This window comes from Carassius carassius, chromosome 2 (genome assembly GCF_963082965.1).
Source record: "Carassius carassius chromosome 2, fCarCar2.1, whole genome shotgun sequence".
NCBI classification, from domain to species: domain Eukaryota; kingdom Metazoa; phylum Chordata; class Actinopteri; order Cypriniformes; family Cyprinidae; genus Carassius; species Carassius carassius.
This window is the reverse complement of record NC_081756.1, coordinates 15,584,688-15,602,615: the sequence shown is the minus strand read 5'-3', so window position 1 is coordinate 15,602,615 and position 17,928 is coordinate 15,584,688. Positions and strand designations below refer to the sequence as shown.

The 17,928-nt window shown below is 40.0% G+C and overlaps 1 non-coding gene across 1 annotated transcript; it reads left to right on the top strand.

The window, feature by feature from the left end:
* The first annotated feature begins 2,087 nt into the window (after positions 1-2,087).
* Positions 2,088-2,169, top strand: trnas-uga (transfer RNA serine (anticodon UGA)). Its single transcript has one exon. It is a non-coding gene; the product is annotated as a tRNA-Ser (tRNA).
* The last annotated feature ends 15,759 nt before the right edge of the window (positions 2,170-17,928 follow it).

The following is a 17,928-nucleotide window of genomic DNA, read 5'->3' as shown; positions in this document are numbered from 1 at the left end:
TCAACTGTACTTGGCAACTGTATCCAATGTTGTTTTTTTATTTGTTTTATTTGTTCAGTATCACTGTGGAATGATGGATTTTGCAACTGAAAACAGCCTTATAAACCCAGCTTTATAAGCAGATACATTTGCTTCTTTGAGTTCATCGAGGTTGTATGGTTCTCCTGACACACCTGCATACTTTAGACCAAAAGTCCGCATAATATTTTGCATTTATAGAGCATTTTATTATTTCCTTAATGCTGTAGACCTGTGGAAGAAAAAATGATAACACGACAGTCTCTGTTATCTGGGACTAGAAATGAAGAATTTTGATGTACAATTTTGATGTGAAATGTACAAATTGTCTTTATATTATGAAAGAATTGTCTGCACACACACAAAATGTTATTTCAATAACTGATTCTTTGGGGAACCCAGAATCGCTCTTCTGTTGCATCCCTGTGAAGATCCCTTTTTTTGGGACCTCAATTTTTTAATGTTTGTGTAAGACTATACAGTACAGTACATACAATACAGTACAAGGTACAAAACCATATACAGCCCATTGTATAAAACAGTACATAAACTGATAGATTGTAGAAAAGGTCACTAAAGGTAAAGAATGATAGATTAAGATACTTCTAATTTGACAGAATGCTATTTAAACATGGATTATATACAGTGCGGTAACTATTAGAAGTATTTGTTGAAAACTTGACAGCTGAAAGATGTTGCTCTTTAACCGTGATGTTTTAGTTGATCTCAGTGATCTCAGGCATCTAATCTTTTTATCTCCTGTAATGGTGTGATGGATGTACAGGGATTTCACTAGTATCTGTAATCTTTGAGGCCCCGGTCCTGTGAATGTCAAAAGTCCACAATAATCATTTTATTTGATTTTTCTATTTATTGATTTTAAATGCGTTCCATTGAAACTCATCACTGACATCCCAGGTATACGTTTTTGTGTCTCATAATTTCTGGAAATAATAAATCCTTCATAGGGTCTCAAGTCAAAATTTTTTTTTTTTTTTACAAAAAACCTTTTTAGTTTTCTTAACTCACACAAGAGTCCACACAAAAGATCCTTTAATTTAAATAAGCATCTTTTACTAAAAATATCACCATGAAACTTATATGGTTGCAAATTGTGAAACCCATTCTGTTGTCTCAGTTGTACACTGATAGTGTTAAAGATACATTATTAACAGAAACATCTCATTTTTAGATTATGTGGGCAGTCTTTGTAAAAGGTTGTACACTTTTAATTGGAATTGTGTGTGGTTATTATGACATTTGTGGTTTCCAGCAACAACATTAAACAGTGTACTTGTGAAATGTGGGTAGAGTTCATTGATCTTTGTACAAAGAGGTCCACTTGAATGAGCCATTGCATATACTGGGTGCGGTTTTAAATTGTTCTGCCCTGTTGTCAGGCCGTTTTGACTTTGACTTTGATTATAGCTACTGTGCAATAACAGACACACTTCTTCATGTTTTAATTGTTTTGGTCTTAATTGATCAATTATTTTCTGATGTAAAAAAGCAGAGATTCCCTTAATATATGAAACACTCACCTTTACATGGAAAGGAAAATCTGTAAATATAGTAGTCATCAGTTCAAAGACACATATATGACTCAATAATGAACAAATATGATTATTTGTGCTGTGAGTTGCCATTATTTGTAATGTGAGAAAGACAATAGTTGCACTCCAAGGATTCCGAACATATATTGATATGACTTTGAATATATAGCTATGTCAGTAAAGTTGTAGATAACAATGCAGATAATAGCATTTATTTATGTGGCATTGATCTACCTCCGCCTACTGGACGTTTACCGGAATATACATACATTTAATTTTATCACAAAAAGGAAGAAGAATGTTTCTGTATTTTTAATTTTAAGGTCTTAGGTTTTCCTTAATTAAATAAGGATAAACACGCCACTTTTCTCAAGAAGAAATTAAGATGCGAAGTGGGTTCTACTAAAACCAACGAAAACAACATCAGTATAAAATAGAATTTAATGGTAGATTATAATTTAATTATTAATTTAATGGTAATTTAATTTCTTTAATTTTTTCCGGATTAGTTCCGGTGCTGCGATGGCCGAGTGGTTAAGGCGTTGGACTTGAAATCCAATGGGGTCTCCCCGCGCAGGTTCGAACCCTGCTCGCAGCGAAACTTATAGTTTTGAGGAAGAGAAACCTATCGGTAAGCCCTTCCCCTCGAACTCAGATGAGCCAATAGCAGTTGAGTATCAGCTGCAACTCGCACATCTTCAGGTTTAAGTGCCATGGTGAAATATTAGAGAATCGGAAGCTTTGGTTTGATGGTGTTTATGTTACAAAATGGAAAACCGTGCATTTGGTACTTGTAACCCCTTATTCCAGGTATCCTGAGAGGATGGGCAATGGAATTTATTTTATTCCATTTCCTAAACCAAAACAATACAGAGTAAAATATTCCTAAGAATTCAACCCCAATCCCAGTGAAGACGAAAACGTTCATTTTCTGGTTGTCATACTCACATTAAGTTATCATTTCATCTGCTCAAGCAGAACGTTCATTTCATCTTGTGCTTCAGCAAGATGTCTAAAAATAGTTAACTAGTTAGTGAGTCCATGTTCATGTACCAACCTAACTGGTGGACTGTTCTCAGGTCATGTACAGTGTAGGTCAAAACACATATACGATGGTCTACAATTGAATGCCTTCCCAACCTGTAAATCTTCTAATCGCTGTGCCAAGGGAAATCTGAATTACCCACCGAATCTTCCAGAGAAGGCAAATTAAATTGTGAACAGGAGCACATTTTGGTAAGTATTTTGATTAATTATCTCCCTTGACTTTATGCCTCTACGTCCCCCCGATAGCCTCATAGACAGTAAAAGATTGTTTGCGAGCTTGTCCTCCTGTCCATACGGTAATTTCACTACTGTGCGACAGAGAGTCGCTGCTTATGATGCAAAACCTATTTTTTACAAAAACTGCTTCTACGGGACCATAAAGTAAGATACAGGTAATGGAGCCTTTTATACATTTTCGTGTTTCTTTAGAAATAATTAATGGACAAATGGAGTCTTTAAACGCCTCAGATGTAAAGTTATTCGCTGTCAAAGTGACGCCAAAATGAATGGGAGTCAATGGAATGCTAACAGCAGGTGGGGGTCCGCTAGCCAATGGCGGCGCCCAGGGGTGCTTCAAAAAAATATGAAACCCTGCCCCCCTGCACTGGAAGCGAACTTCCCGCCATCCCTGCAAGCGCCGTCCAAAGCAGGCGGGAAGGAAGTCGACCGGAAGTTGAAGTCGGCCGTGTGCTGCCATCTTGTAGCAGAACTTCACTTGCGTTAGCATCCCATTGACTCCCATTCATTTTGGCGTCACTTTGACAGTGAATAACTTTATATCTGAGGCGTTTAAAGACTACATTTGTCCATTATTTATTTCTAAAGATACACAACAATGTATAAAGGGCTCCATTACCTTCTATGTTACATTATGATATGGTAACATAGATGATACAATCATCTATGATACAATGGATGATACAATCCAAGATGGCGCCGCACATGGCTGCTTCAGTGCTTGGCTCTCCAGTGTTTGTACTGTTTTTGTTCGTTTTTCCTGTTTTTTGTTTAACAAACACGATCAGTTTCACAAGGGATGAACTGCTGAACATTCGGCAGAACACACCACATGATATTTTTCCGGATTTCTATTATACAGACGTTTACTGAACATTGTTATCGGAGGAGCAGCGGCGCTGATCAAGCGTTTCAGGACGCGCAGACGGGGAAAGCGAGCGGGAGCGCTCGTCAGACTCAGGAAGCGCGGATTTCGAACGCCGTTGCCTAGCATCCATCTCGCAAATCTCCGCTCTCTACCCAACAAAACGGACGAACTCCTTCTGCTCTCTCGGACAAATAAGGATTTCTCTCACTCTGCTGCTCTGTGTTTCACGGAAACCTGGCTGAATGACGCCATACCGGACAGCGCACTCCATCTGCCGGGCTTTCAGCTGTTTAGAGCGGATCGCGACGCAGAAGATGTGCTGTCCTGATCTAGAAACGCAGTTTATCAACTGCAAGCCGTTCTATTCGCCGCGGGAGTTTCACTCGCTCATTCTGGTTAGTGTTTACATTCCACCTCAAGCGCATGTGAGCTCAGCTTTACAGAAACTCGCTGATCAGATCACAGACACAGAACAACAAGACCCGGACTCTGTTTTAATCATTCTTGGGGACTTTAATAAAGCCAATCTCTCCCGTGAACTGCCAAAATACAGACAGCATGTTACCTGTCCCACCAGAGACAGTAATATACTGGATCACTGTTACACCACAATAAAGGATGCATATCACTCTGTTCCACGAGCAGCTTTGGGACGTTCTGATCACTGTCTGGTTCATCTTATACCGACCTACAAGCAGAAACTTAAATCTGCTAAACCTGTAGTAAAGACTGTGAAGAGATGGACCAGCGAAACAGAGCAGGATTTACAATCTTGTTTTGACATCACAGACTGGAGCGTTTTTGAAGCTGCTACCACCGATCTGGACGAACTCACAGAGACTGTAACATCCTATATTAGTTTCTGTGAGGATATATGCATTCCTACCAGGACTTATTTAACATTCAACAATGATAAGCCATGGTTTACAGTAAAACTCAGACACCTTCGTCAGGCCAAAGAGGATGCCTACAGAAATGGGGACAGGGTCTTGTACAATCAGGCCAGGAACACACTGAACAAAGAGATTAGAGCGGCTAAAAAGACCTATGCTAAAAAGTTGGAAGACCAGTTTACTTCCAACGACTCTACTTCAGTTTGGAGAGGACTGAGAGCCATCACAAACTACAAGACACCATCCCCTTGCACTGAGGCTAATCAACGACTTGCTAACGACCTGAATGAGTTTTATTGTAGATTTGAAACCCCCAACACCCACTCTGACCATCTCCCTACACAACCATTAACACCTCCTGCAATCCCCCTCTCCATACCTCCTGCTCTTCAAATCTGTGAAGATGATGTGCGCCAGGTCTTCAAGAAAAACAAAAGAAGAAAAGCACCAGGCCCAGATGGCGTTACACCAGCCTGTCTGAAAATCTGTGCTGACCAGCTGGCCCCCATCTTTTCACAGATCTTCAACAGATCTCTGGAGTTGTGTGAAGTGCCTTCCTGCTTCAAACGCTCCACCATAATCCCCATTCCAAAGAAACCCAAGATAACAGGACTTAACGACTACAGACCTGTGGCTCTAACGTCTGTCGTCATGAAGTCGTTTGAAAAACTGGTTCTGGCTTATCTGAAGGACCCTTACTGGACCCCCTGCAGTTTGCGTACCGAGCAAACAGGTCCGTGGATGATGCAATCAACATGGGATTGCACTTCATCCTGCAACATCTGGACAAAACAGGGACTTATGTGAGGATCCTGTTTGTGGACTTTAGTTCGGCTTTCAACACCATCATCCCAACAACCCTCCAGACCAAACTGACCCAGCTCTCTGTTCCTAGCTCTATCTGTCAGTGGATCACCAGCTTTCTGACAGATAGGCAACAGTTAGTGAGACTGGGGAAATTCATGTCAAACAGCTGCTCCACCAACACTGGTGCCCCTCAGGGATGTGTTCTCTCCCCTCTGCTCTTCTCCCTGTACACCAACGACTGCACCTCTAAAGACCCCTCTGTCAAGCTCCTGAAGTTTGCAGACGACACTACAGTCATCGGCCTCATCCAGGACGGTGACGAGTCTGCTTACAGACAGGAGGTTGAGCAGCTGGCTGTCTGGTGCAGTCTTAACAACCTGGAGCTGAACACGCTCAAAACAGTGGAGATGACTGTGGACTTTAGGAGAAACCCCCCTGCACTTTCCCCACTCACCATCATGAACAGCACTGTGGCTGCAGTGGAGTCATTCAGATTCCTGGGAACCACCATCTCTCAGGACCTGAAGTGGGACAATCACATTGGCTCCATTGTGAAAAAAGCCCAACAAAGGTTGTACTTCCTTCGCCAGCTGAGGAAGTTTAACCTGCCACAGGAGCTGCTGAAACAGTTCTACTCAGCCGTCATTGAGTCAGTCCTGTGTACTTCAATTACTGTCTGGTTTGGTTCAGCTACAAAATCAGATATCAGAAGACTACAGAGAACTGTTCGGACTGCTGAAAGGATTATTGGTGCTCCCCTGCCCACCCTCCAAGAACTGTACACATCCAGAGTGAGGAAAAGGACTCAGAAAATCACTCTGGATCCCTCACATCCAATTCACCCCATCTTTGAACTTTTGCCATCTGGCCGGCGCCTCAGAGCCGCAAATACAAGAACAGCAAGGCACAAGAATAGTTTCTTCCCCCAGGCAATCTACCTCATGAACAGTTAAATGTTTCCCACTTAAACGTATGCTTATGCAAAAATTTGCAATATCCTTATATTTATTTGTTACCCCTCCATCCTAGAACATTCCTGCATCTCACTCAATCCTATTCCATTATCATTTATAGCACAATTGTTTACACACTTATTTATTTGCCAATTTGTAATTCTCCTGTAAATTTTTTTTTTTTTTTTTTTGTCTGTGTGTTGTTGTCTCTGTTTACTGGAAGCTTATGTCACTAAAACAAATTCCTTGTATGCGCAAGCATACTTGGCAATAAAGCTCTTTCTGATTCTGATTCTGATTCTGATTATGGCCCCGTAGAAACAGTTTTTGTAAAAATAGAATCAGAATGAAATCAGAATGAGCTTTATTGCCAGGTATGTTCACACATACGAGGAATTTGTTTTCGTGACAGAGCTCCGCAGTGCAACATAACAGCGACAGAACAAAAAACACAATAAGGAATAAAAAATACAAAAAAATACAAATAGGTGGGTAAGGATTGACAATATACAAATTGACAATGTATTGCAGGTATATTAAAATGAGCATTTATGTATGTACATGTATATTATGTGGAAAAATTTTAACTGTACGCTAAGTATGTGTGTTTGGATAAATAAGTGTATGTGTATATAAATATAAATATAAGTAGTATAGTGTGTTCCATGTATGTACATGTATATTATGTGCAAAAGATTTACGTGTACGCTAAGTATGTGTGTTGGATAAATAAGTGTATGTGTATATAAATATAAATATAAGTAGTGTAGTGTGTTCCATGTATGTACATGTATATTATGTGCAAAAGATTTACGTGTACGCTAAGTATGTGTGTTGGATAAAAAGTGTAGTGTATATAAATATAAATAGTGTAGTGTGTCCCACAGTTATTATCAGCTGTTCATAAGATGGATTGCCTGAGGGAAGAAACTGTTCCTGTGTCTGGTCGTTCTGGTGCTCAGTGCTCTGTAGCGTCGACCAGATGGCAACAGTTCAAAGAGGGAGTGTGCTGGATGTGAGGGGTCCAGAGTGATTTTGACAGCCCTTTTGCTCACTCTGGATAAGTACAGTTCTTGAATAGATGGGAGGGTTGTACCGATAATTCGCTCAGCAGTCCGGACTACCCTCTGTAGTCTTCTGAGCTCAGATTTAGAAGCTGAGCTGAACCAGACAGTTACTGAAGTGCAGAGGATGGATTCGATGATGGTGGAGTAGAACTGTTTCAGCAGATCCTGTGGCAGGTTAAACTTCCTCAGCTGGCGAAGGAAGTACAACCTCTGCTGGGCCTTTTTCACAATGGAGTCAATGTGAATGTCCCACTTCAGGTCCTGAGAGATAGTGGTGCCCAGGAACCTGAATGACTCCACTGCAGTCACAGTGCTGTTCATGATGGTGAGTGGGGGGAGTGCAGGGGGGTTTCTCCTGAAGTCCACAATCATCTCCACTGTTTTGAGCGTGTTAAGCTCCAGGTTGTTGAGACTGCACCAGACAGCCAGCTCTTTAACCTCCTGTCTGTAAGCAGACTCGTCACCGTCCTGAATGAGGCCGATGAGTGTGGTGTCATCTGCAAACTTCAGGAGCTTGACAGAGGGGTCCTTAGATGTGCAGTCATTAGTGTACAGGGAGAAGAGCAGTGGGGAGAGAACGCAGCCCTGGGGAGCTCCGGTGCTGATTGTACGGGTGCTGGATGTGTATTTTCCCAGCCTCACTAGCTGCTGCCTGTCTGTCAGGAAGCTGTTGATCCACTGACAGACGGAGGTGGGCACGGAGAGCTGAGTTAGTTTGGGCAGGAGGAGGTTTGGGATGATCGTGTTGAAGGCAGAGCTGAAGTCCACAAACAGGATCCTCACATAAGTCCCCGGTCTGTCTAGGTGTTGCAGAACATAATGCAGTCCGATGTTTACTGCATCGTCTACAGACCTGTTTGCTCTGTAGGCAAACTGAAGAGGATCCAGCAAGGGTCCAGTGATGTCCTTCAGGTGGGCCAGCACCAGTTTTTCAAATGACTTCATGACTACAGACGTTAGAGCCACAGGCCTGTAGTCATTTAGTCCTGTAATTTTGGATTTCTTTGGGATGGGGATGATGGTGGAGCGTTTGAAGCATGAAGGGACTTCGCACAGCTCCAGCGATCTGTTGAAGATCTTTGTGAAGATGGGGGCCAGCTGGTCAGCACAGGATTTCAGACAGGCTGGTGTAACACAATCTGGGCCTGGTGCTTTTTTCCTTTTCTGCTTCCTGAAGTGAAGTTCCAGGCTAACGATTAAGTCATAACCACTCGACTCTCTGTCACAGAGTAGAGAAATTACAGTACAGACAGGAGGAGAAGCTCGCAGGCAATCGGAGAGGCATCAAGAGAGAAGCCCATTTTAAAATACTATACAAAATAATTAATCAGAATACTTACTCCTGCTCACTCACGCCAAAGAACTCCCCGTTCAAGCTCGCCATCTCTGCAAGATTAACGATGGCAGTTTGCACGCACAGCTACTAGAAGATTTACATCTGTCAGACAGGTTGCTGACGTCATCAAGCTTATGAACAAATATGAACAAAGCTTATGAAAAGCTTTTTTGAACAAATCTTTAATGTGACTCGGGAAGAATGAGTCGTCTCTGGGAGTGATTCGTTCAGTCGCGCATGCGCATTATTCTATAGGTTCTGTTCTAGTAGTAGTGATTCACCTGTCAGACAAAGCAGTCTTGAGCCGGAAAGAGAAATGATTAGTTCATAGTTCGGGTCTATCGGGTTTTTGACTCGTTCCTTAATCACGTGACAGCCCCATACGCTAAACCAAATGCAGTATGAGTCGGAAAGAGAATTGATTATTCAATTCAAGTTTATTTGTATAGCGCTTTTTACAATACAAATCGTTACAAAGCAACTTTACAGAAAATTATGTTTCTACAATATTTAGTAGTAGCTAGTAGTTTGTGCATGTTTGACAGGATTTTAGAAAAATAAAAATAATAATAATAATACAAGACGTAGTCAGCTAGATGATGAACTATCAATATTATTAATTAATAGTAATTATAGGATGCAGTCACACATGTAGCAATAATTGTTAGTTCTGTTTGTTGATTCAAGGTTAGCATCATCTGGGGTCCTCTGAGGGTCAGCATCATCTCTTCTCAGGTGTTCTGGATCCAGACTGGAGCTTGTGTAAATCCTAGTTACCACGGGATGTAAATCCCGTGGCAAAACATAGAAACAAAATAGAGACATCATTAGCATAGCTGCTGATCCAACAAAGTAAAATTTGTTTAACCCAAGCTAAAGAATAAAAATGCAGATGCAACTACACTCACAATTTAAGAGATACATTATTCGAATGCTTGGCGAAAGAGATGCGTTTTTAATCTAGATTTAAACAGAGAGAGTGTGTCTGAACCCCGAACATTATCAGGAAGGCTATTCCAGAGTTTGGGAGCCAAATGTGAAAAAGCTCTACCTCCTTTAGTGGACTTTGCTATCCTAGGAACTACCAAAAGTCCAGCGTTTTGTGACCTTAGGGTGCGTGATGGGTTGTAGCGTGGTAGAAGGCTAGTTAGGTACGCAGGAGCTAAACCATTTAGGGCCTTATAGGTAAGTAATGATAATTTGTAACTGATACGGAACTTAATAGGTAGCCAGTGCAGAGACTGTAAAATTGGGGTAATATGATCATATTTTCTTGACCTGGTAAGGACTCTAGCTGCTGCATTTTGGACTACCTGTAGCTTGTTTTTTTGACGAAGCAGGACAACCACCTAGAAGTCCATTACAATAGTCCAGTCTAGAGGTCATGAAAGCATGAACTAGCTTTTCTGCATCAGAAACAGATAACATGTTTCGTAGCTTGGCAATGTTTCTAAGATGGAAGAATGCGGTTTTTGTAACATTGGAAATATGATTTTCAAAAGACAAATTGCTGTCCAATATAACACCCAGATTTCTGACTGTAGAGGAAGTAACAGTACATCCGTCTAGTTGCAGATTGTAATCTACAAGATTCTGTGTGGTGTTTTTTGGTCCAATAATTAATATCTCTGTCTTATCCGAATTTAATTGGAGAAAATTATTTGTCATCCAATCTTTTACATTTTTAACACACTCTGTTAGCTTAGATAATTGGGAAGTTTCATCTGGTCTCGTTGAAATATATAGCTGAGTATCATCAGCATAACAGTGGAAGCTAATTCCGTATTTTCTAATAATATTACCAAGGGGCAACATGTATATTGAAAATAGAAGGGGACCTAGGACGGATCCTTGTGGCACTCCATATTTTACTGATGATAAATGAGATGACACCCCATTTAAGTAAACAAAATGGTAGCGATCGGACAGGTAGGATCTAAACCATCTTAGAGCCTGCCCTTGAATACCTGTATAGTTTTGTAATCGATCTATGAGTATGTCATGATCTATGGTGTCGAACGCAGCACTAAGATCAAGTAAGACTAGAAATGAGATGCAGCCTTGATCTGACGCAAGAAGCAGGTCATTTGTAATTTTAACAAGTGCAGTTTCTGTGCTATGGTGGGGCCTAAAACCTGACTGAAATTCTTCATACAGATCATTTTTATGCAGGAAGGTGCTCAATTGAGCAGACACAACTTTTTCTAAAATTTTAGACATAAATGGAAGATTTGAAATAGGCCTATAATTTGCCAGTACACTAGGATCTAGTTTTGGTTTCTTAATAAGAGGCTTGATAACCGCCAGCTTGAATGGTTTTGGGACGTGACCTAAAGATAACGACGAGTTAATGATATTGAGAAGCGGTTCTTCGGCTACAGGTAACAGCTCTTTTAGTAATTTAGTGGGTACAGGATCTAATAAACATGTTGTTGGTTTAGATACAGTGATAAGTTTATTTAGCTCTTCCTGTCCTATATTTGTAAAGCACTGCAGTTTATCTTTGGGTGCGATGGATGAAACTGAAGTGTTAGACACTGTAGAATCTACATTCGCTATTGTATTTCTAATGTTATCTATTTTATCAGTGAAGAAATTCATAAAGTCATTACTATTTAACGTTGGTGGAATATTTGAATCAGGTGGCGTCTGGTAATTTGTTAATTTAGCCACTGTGCTAAATAAAAACCTTGGATTGTTTTGGTTATTTTCAATGAGTTTATGGATATGCTCTGCCCTAGCAGTTTTTAGAGCCTGTCTATACCTGGACATACTGTTTTTCCATGCAATTTTAAAAACTTCCAAGTTAGTTTTTCTCCATTTGCGTTCAAGACTACGAGTTACTTTCTTGAGAGAGTGAGTATTACTGTTATACCATGGCACAGTACGTTTTTCTCTAACCTTTTTCAATTTGATGGGGGCAACATCTTCTAATGTATTAGAGAAAATAGTGCCCATGTTGTCAGTAATTTCATCTAATTCATGTGTATTTTTGGGTACAAATAGCAGTTGAGATAGATCAGGCAGGTTATTTGCGAATCTGTCTTTGGTGGCTGGAACAATAGTTCTGCCCAGACGGTAACGCTGAGACATATAGTTAATATCAGTTATACGCAGCATGCACGATACAAGGAAATGGTCTGTAATATCATCACATTGGGGTACAATATCTATAGCAGTAAGATCGATTCCATGCGATATAATTAGATCTAGTGTATGATTAAAACGATGAGTGGGCCCGGTGACATTTTGCTTGACTCCAAAGGAGTTTATTAGGTCAGTAAACGCAAGTCCTAATTTATCATTTGCATTATCAACGTGAATATTAAAATCTCCCATGATTAGCGCCTTATCAACTGTAACTAGAAGGTCTGAGAGGAAATCTGCAAATTCTTTTAGGAATTCTGTATACGGCCCTGGTGGTCTATACACAGTAACCAGAGCAAGAGATACATTAGATTTCTTTTGCATGTCTGACAGTGTAACATTTAGCAGAAGTATTTCAAAAGAGTTAAACCTGTATCTTGTTTTCTGGGTAACATTGAGAATATCACTATATATTGTTGCAACACCTCCTCCACGACCAGTCTGACGGGGCTCATGCTTATAACAGTAGTTTGGTGGAGTAGACTCATTTAGACCAAAATAATCATTTGGTTTTAGCCAGGTTTCAGTCAAGCAGAGTACATCAAAACTATTTTCTGTGATCATTTCATTTACAATAACTGCTTTGGGTGTGAGTGATCTAATATTTATGAGCCCAAACTTTAAAAATTGTTTTTGTTCATTTACTTTACATTTTTCTGGTTTAATTACGATAAGATTTTTTCTAGATCCTACATTATATTTTGACCTCACTATTCGGGGAACAGACACAGTCTTAATAGTTTTTACAGCACAAGTACTTTTATCATTTAAGCGGGTGGAACAAAACTCATCATAATAGTTATTAGAGAATTGTCTTACTAGTCACATGGAGCGAAGTGTCCTGGAGATGTTGTCAGAGAGCAGCTCCGCTCCGATTCTGCTGGGGTGTAATCCATCAGCGCGAAACAGCCTAGGACGCTCCCAGAAAAGATTCCAGTTATTAACAAATAGCAGTTTCTGTTCTTTACACCATGACAACAGCCATTCATTTAAAGCAAAAAGTCTACTGAACCTTTCGTTTCCTCGTCGATACGTGGGCAGTGGTCCTGACACGACGATCGTCGCCGCGGGCGTCGTGCTGCGAACCGTCTCGATCAGGCTGCTGAAGTCCCTCTTCAGCGTCTCCGTCTGCCGCAGCGTGGTGTCGTTAACCCCGGCGTGAAGCACGACCACTCTGGGGCTCTCGTCGACCTTTAGGATCGCGGGTATCTGCGCAGAAACATCGAGAACACGAGCACCAGGCAAACAATGAGTGTGCACTTTACCTTCGGCTAACGTAGCACTTACGTGTCGGACGATGGAGTCTCCGATGATCACAGCGTCGCGTCCTGTCTCGCGGAGGGGAGCGAAGCGGTTCCGGATGGAGATGTCGAAGGCAGGAGGGGGAGAAGTCGTCGCCCGGGACCCGGCTCGCGTCCTCAGCTGTGGATGCACCCAGGGTCCGTGGTGTCCCGGCGTCGCAGTGAAGGACATCTGGGAAGATCGCGTCCTGGGTGCACCGGGCCTGTGCAGAGAAACACACGGAGTAGACGTGGTGGGACTGTTAGCAGATCGCTGTATACTTACCCCGGACTTGTGAGCGTCAGCCCGGGATGATTCCAGCGCGGTTCTCCGCTCTCTCAGCTGGGCTTGCCTCACCTCCAGGTCGCGAATCTGCTTTCCCACGGCCTCCAGCTCGAGCTGCACAGAGTGGAGACATTCATCCGCCATTAAAGCAAGTAACAGTGAGTACAGCAGTGGTAATGTGTGTGAATAGAGTATTAGCAATGTTAGCGCAGTTAGCTCCAACCACGCCGCTGATGCTAACGGGCTAAAAGCTAATAGCGGACCCAGGAGATCAAAATAAAACTAGTGATAGCGAGGCGCTCTGATTGTTTTTGTTGTAGAATACAATAGAGGATATATTCACACGTTATATAAACGGAAACGATGATGTATAAAATTGATTTTTGAGTTAAAAATAGTCAATGAAAAGAATATAGTGACGGAGCTCAAACGCAGTACAGCCTTTCAGTCATGGTATTTTGATTAGTTCATCTCATGAGTCTTCGGGTCGAGTCATTCCTTAATCACGTGACAGATCCATACGCTAAAACCATAGACAGTAAAATAATGCAGTATTGAGCCGGAAAGAGAATTGATTATTTCATCTTTCGGTTCTTCGGGTTGTTCGTTCTTTTGTCCCGTGATGTGACAACATTGGCTAGAGTAATTAGTTAATTTACAACTTTCCTTACAAATGGGTGTGTAGTACTTATTTATTAATATTATTATTATTATTTTTATTATTATTATTTACTCTTACAGTTACGTGATGCATTTCTGGTTTGAAATTGTTGCTTTTAATTTCTGTCATGATGGTACTTTTCCATAACACTGAATGTGGAAATAAAGAGTTGGTTATGCTTAAAATGTTGATATTTTTTTCTGTCTGTTTGTTTTTGTTTAGTTGTGCAGTTATTAAATCTGATTGTCTGTGTAAACGGTAAACCATACTTTTGTAACATATGACACTTTATAAACATTAAAAAACACTGTGTACATACTTTTGAATTGTTGTTTATTGTTTATTTTTGTGCCAGAAAAGCTTTGTAACAAAGAGGACAACTATTCCAAAATAAATTAAAATAATAAAAAAGTAAATAATTAAAAATGAAATTAAAATTAAAAGATAATAAAGCCACAGGGTCTAATAACCTTAACAAATGAACTTTAAAAGTACAATATAAAAGAAGAAGAAAAAAAAGAAAAACTAAATATTGCACAACAAGCTTTGTTTTTTTAATATAATAATTTAAAATGAATATGTTTTAAAATAAATAACAATTTTGTGCCAAAATAAAAACTTTATATCAAAGAGGATAACTATTCCCAAAATAATTTTAAACTATTTAAATAAAAAATAAATGAAAATTAAGAGATACTAAAGCTACGGAGCCTTATAACAATAACAAATTACCTTTGAAATAACAACAACAACAAAAATATTGCACAACAAGCTCGTCTTTTTCTAAATAAATAAAAATAAATAAGCTTTAAAATAAATAAAACACTGTGACTATAATTTTAGGACTTGCTTTAAGGCATGTTTGCATGAAAAAAAAACAAAAAAAAACAAGCTCCCTGACCTTGGATGGGCTGAGTCTGTTTCTTCTATCTGAGATAATCTGCCCAATTTTAGAAAAAATTCTTTCAGATGGCACAGACGTGGCCACAATGCAAAGTCTTGTCTTTGTGACTTCATAAAAGGCTTTTGTAGACTGGTGAACATCTCCTCCACCAGGCCAGAGGGTCTGATGTGCGGGGTAAGAGTGGCTCTGCAAGGTAGGCCCGCATCTCCTTTATAGCATCTGAGGTCTCAGAAGAGGTAGCAGAAGGCCTCAAGCTTGCTACCCTCTCGTCAAAGTCTTCCCAAAACATGGCCCCTGCACTGGCAGTAGCACCAGGATCTGAAGCTGGGTTAAAACTCCTCACTCTGAGCTGGGTTAAAACTGTTAAAGCTGAAGTTATCATAAACTTAATGTTTTAAACTAACATTAATAATTCAAATTCAAAATGTTATTTGCTTTTAATGTATGTCATTATGTCTTTTTTGAGCAATCTTCTTATACATATATTACACCAATATGTCAAGTCTGCCTAGGAAAAGCAATTATTATACCAGCAAACTCAAAATTGGAGTAAAAATGAACAAACTAGTCTATAAATACTTTTTATTGTAAGATTGGATTATTATATTATTATATAGCCTAGTGTTTATTTACTGATAGACAGTCAAAAAGACAAATTAATCAATATTTTATTTATAACAGGGTTTTATTTATTTATAAAATAATAACAAACCACAGATCCTCAACAAACAGTAACAAAAACACAGTGACAGAAATGTCAGAAATAGCGTATGGGCCTGTCACGTGATTAAGGAACAAGTCAAACTCGACCTGAGACCTGAAAGACTCATGAGATGAACTAATCAATTCTTTTTCCGGCTCAAGACTGCGTTGGTTTTGCGTATGGGGCTGTCACGTGATTAAGGAATGACTTAAAGGGATAGTTCACCCAAAAATGAAAATTATGTCATTAATAACTCACCCTCATGTCGTTCCAAACCAGCAAGACCTCCATTCATCTTCGGAACACAGTTTAAGATATTTTAGATTTAGTCCGAGAGCCCTCAGTTCCTCCATTGAAGCGGTATGTACGGTATACTGTCCATGTCCAGAAAGGTAAGAAAAACATCTTCAGAGTAGTCCATGTGACATCAGAGGATCAGTTAGAATTTGTTAAAGCATCGAAAATAAATTTTGGTCCAAAAATAACAAAAACTACGACTTTATTCAGCATTGTCTTCTCTTCCGTGTCTGTTGTAAGACAGTTCAAAACAAAGCAGTTTGTGATTTCTGGTTCACGAACGAATCATTCGATGTAACCGGATCTTTTTGAACCAGTTCACCAAATCGAACTGAATCGTTTGAAACGGTTCGCGTCTCCAATACGCATTAATCCACAAATGACTTAAGCTGTTAACTTTTTTAATGTGGCTGACACTCCCTGTGAGTTCAAACAAACCAATATCCCAGAGTAATTTATTTACTCAAACAGTACACTGACTGAACTGCTGTGAAGAGAGAACTGAAGATGAACACCGAGCCGAGCCAGATAATGACTCCGGAAGAACTGGTTGCATTGGTTTTCGGATCACCAGTAGTTCTTTCTGACAGTTTGATTCAATAAACCTGTTGAAGAAAATGGTTCACCGGTTCTTTTGCGCTCTACGTAATGCGTATTGGAGACGCGAACCGTTTCAAACGATTCAGTTCGATTTGGTGAACTGGTTCAAAAAGATCCGGTTACATCAAATGATTCGTGCACAAACCGGATATGACAAACTGCTTTGTTTTGAACTCTCTCACAACAGACCCGGAAGAGAAGACAATGCTGAATAAAGTCATAGTTTTTGCTATTTTTGGACCAAAATGTATTTGATGCGTCAAAAAATTCTAACTGACCCTCTGATGTCACATGGACTACTTTGATGATGTTTTTATTACCTTTCTGGACATGGACAGTATACCATACACACAGTTTCAATGGAGGGACTGAGAGCTCTCTGACTAAATCTAAAATATCTTAAACTGTGTTCCGAAGATGAACAGAGGTCTTACGGGTTTGGAAAGACATGAGGGTGAGTCATTTGTGACAATTTTGATTTTTGGGTGAACTAACCCTTTAATAACTATTCAAACAGCAATCAATGCCCCACAAATGAAATGTATAAAAAGCTAAAGACATCAAAAAATAATAAACTATGTTACCCACGTTTATCATCAAGCAAAACAGCTTACAGACGATTTATCGTATTACACAAACTGCATTGTCTTGACACTGTTGCAATGCTTGAATGCGTATCATTTACACATCCTTACAGTACCTGTTCAAAATAATCCATTAAACAATAGTGATCTGAGGAGCGTGCACTGATATTTTTTATGCTTGATTCGTTTGCGCGTTGTTTCGAGGACACGCCCACAACAAGGGAACTAATGAATATTCACGTAATCTCCACCCACTGGAACAGTTCTTCACAGGAACCGAATAGACACAATCATAGACATGTATAGAAAGGCTAGATGGCTCAAGGCGGAGTCAGCTGTGTCGTCACTTGGCGGCCATCTTAGGTCAGGAGACTGCGTTGCTGCTCCCTGCTGCTGTGGACGGAAGGTGAGTGACATACGCCAACTAAAATGCTCGTAACTTGCTGAATTCTTGACGGATTTACAAACGGTTTGGTTTATTACAAACCTTATTAACGTGGCTATGATTTGTGCTGATGCCGATGTTTAAATTGTAGCTTCACGTTTTGAGAAACGCTTAACATTGCAGCGTAGCTGTGTGTTTCATGGCTGCCCTCTACTCTAAAGTGATACCACAGTCGACATTTTCAATTATTAACAGGTTTCCTGAGACCAACAACGTTTCTTGACAACCTAATCTTTTGTCTA